The following is a 3236-nucleotide window of genomic DNA, read 5'->3' on the forward strand; positions in this document are numbered from 1 at the left end:
ACCTCTCTCCGGAATCTCGCGTCAAGCTCCTCGCTTGATTCCTTGACTGGTTCCTTTATGCTCCACGGCTCTCTCCTGTACGCCCGGGAAGGTATGTCAGGGCTCCCCCTGACTCAACTAAACTCCCCGTAAGACCCCCCCCCCCAAAAAAATTGGGGGGCTGCCTCCTCTCCTCCTGAAATGGAGGATATAATGCCGCATACCTCCGTCGTTCCCTTTTAGCTTCCTCCAGCTCCTCCTTCGGGCACTTGTACTCCCCAGCCTGGTGCCATGGTCCTTTACCATCCAATATTTCCTCCCATGTCCATGACTCCAAGTAGCTCTCCTGCTGCTCCTTCCTCCGCTGCTTGGTCCTTCTTTGGTGGGTGGTTCTGTAACGTTGGTCGTAAGGACTGGACCAAAATGCAGCGGGTATATTTGTCATCTTCTTAATTATTGAAGGACAAACACTTAAACAAAACAAATGACGAAAACAGTCCAATAAGGTGCACAGACTATACTGGAAACAACCACCCACAAAACACAAGAGAAAACTAACCCAACTAAATATGGCCTCCAAATAGAGGCAACGACAACCAGCTGCCTCTAATTGGAGGTCCTACCAAAACCCAACATAGAAATAGACAAACTAGATAAACACATAGAAAAAGTAAATGTAGAACATAAACCAAAAAACCCGAACCACACAAAACAAACACCCCCTGCCACGCCCTGACCAAACTACAATAACAAATAACCCCTTTGACTGGTCAGGACGTGACAAGGTCGCAGTTGTAAATGAGAACTTGTTCTCAACTGGCCTACCTGGTTAAATAAAGGTGAAATAAATAAATAAATATCATAACACAAACCCATAATGGACAATGTGACAAGTGGTCCCTCAACACCCAATCCTCATGTCTCATTGTTTGTTCTTGTTTCCCAATCAACAGTTTGGATCTTCCTCTTCTGCCATGGTCGATGAGCTACCTTTTCTGGTGAATACAGGGCTATTTCTCTTTCCCAATGGAAAATGGCAGCTGCAGACCCCAGTGTTGTCACTGGGTTTCCGGTCTGCCCATCTGAAAGACAAAAAAAGTAACTTTTACTAGCTAGCTAAGTTGATTACTAAAATGGTAACATCTATACTGCTCAAAAAAATAAAGGGAACACTAAAATAACACATCCTAGATCTGAATGAATGAAATAATCTTATTAAATACTTTTTTCTTTACATAGTTGAATGTGCTGACAACAAAATCACAAAAATAATCAATGGAAATCCAATTTATCAACCCATGGAGGTCTGGATTTGGAGTCACACTCAAAATTAAAGTGGAAAACCACACTACAGGCTGATCCAACTTTGATGTAATGTCCTTAAAACAAGTCAAAATGAGGCTCAGTAGTGTGTGTGGCCTCCACGTGCCTGTATGACCTCCCTACAGCGCCTGGGCATGCTCCTGATGAGGTGGCGGATGGTCTCCTGAGGGATCTCCTCCCAGACCTGGACTAAAGCATCCACCAACTCCTGGACAGTCTGTGGTGCAACATGGCGTTGGTCGATGGAGCGAGAGATGATGTCCCAGATGTGCTCAATTGGATTCAGGTCTGGGGAACGGGCGGGCCAGTCCATAGCATCAATGCCTTCCTCTTGCAGGAACTGCTGACACACTCCAGCCATATGAGGTCTAGCATTGTCTTGCATTGGGAGGAACCCAGGGCCAACCGCACCAGCATATGGTCTCACAAGGTGTCTGAGGATCTCATCTCGGTACCTAATGGCAGTCAGGCTACCTCTGATGTGGAGGGCTGTGCGGCCCCGCAAAGAAATGCCACCCCACACCATGACTGACCCACCGCCAAACCGGTCATGCTGGAGGATGTTGCAGGCAGCAGAACGCTCTCCATGGCGTCTCCAGACTCTGTCACGTCTGTCACATGTGCTCAGTGTGAACCTGCTTCATCTGTGAAGAGCACAGGGCGCCAGTGGCGAATTTGCCAATCTTGGTGTTCTCTGGCAAATGCCAAACGTCCTGCACGGTGTTGGGCTGTAAGCACAACCCCCACCTGTGGACGTCGGGCCCTCATACCACCCTCATGGAGTCTGTTTCTGACCGTTTGAGTAGACACATGCACATTTGTGGCCTGCTGGAGGTCATTTTGCAGGGCTCTGGCAGTGCTTCTCCTGCTCCTCCTTGCACAAAGGCGGAGGTAGCGGTCCTGCTGCTGGGTTGTTGCCCTCCTACGGCCTCCTCCACGTCTCCTGATGTACTGGCCTGTCTCCTGGTAGCGCCTCCATGCTCTGGACACTACGCTGACAGACACAGCAAACCTCGCATTGATGTGCCATCCTGGATGAGCTGCACTACATTTACATTTACATTTAAGTCATTTAGCAGACGCTCTTATCCAGAGCGACTTACAAAATGGTGCATTCACCTTATGATATCCAGTGGAACAACCACTTTACAATAGTGCATCTAAATCTTTTAAGGGGGGGGGGGGGGGGGGGTTAGAAGGATTACTTTATCCTATCCTAGGTATTCCTTAAAGAGGTGGGGTTTCAGGTGTCTCCGGAAGGTGGTGATTGACTCCGCTGTCCTGGCGTCGTGAGGGAGCTTGTTCCACCATTGGGGTGCCAGAGCAGCGAACAGTTTCATGCCAATTGTGTGCTGTGATTATGTACTGCTTTTAGTCTCAATCATTCTATGAATTATTGTGTTCTGGTGCTGGAGACCTTGAGAACACATCCTTGAGTGCACTCCATAGAGGAGAATAAATGGACTCAGGTCCCAACATTTTTCCATCAGTCTCTCCTCAACAAGCCACCATTTTTCAATCTTCTGCTGCCAATTGTTTTGAATTATATGGTGAAAAGAACTGATTCGGATCTAGTTAAGAGTTTTCTCTTTAAAGTTGGGTTAGCATTGCAGGCAGGGCTATCAGATGAGATGCCAGGATCTAGATCAGAAGTCTGTCAGAGTGCAGGGAGTCCACCACAGAGCTAGCTAGATGTCTGGGAGACCGTGTTGAGTTGATGTTCTCTGTGAATAATGCCTTATACCGTCCATGAGAACCCTCGTGTTTAGTTTCAGCGACTACACACAGCACAACACGCCTCTAGCAAATGGAGATGTTTTGGTTGTCTTTAACTACCCAATATCCACGGAAATAAGGCCTTGGCGCTCTAAATACGTTCTCAAAACAAAACAAAAATCACTCAGCCTACCAAAAGTTCACATGAGAACATTGTG

Source organism: Salmo salar, chromosome 10 (genome assembly GCF_965601325.2).
Source record: "Salmo salar chromosome 10, fSalSal1, whole genome shotgun sequence".
NCBI classification, from domain to species: Eukaryota; Metazoa; Chordata; class Actinopteri; order Salmoniformes; family Salmonidae; genus Salmo; species Salmo salar.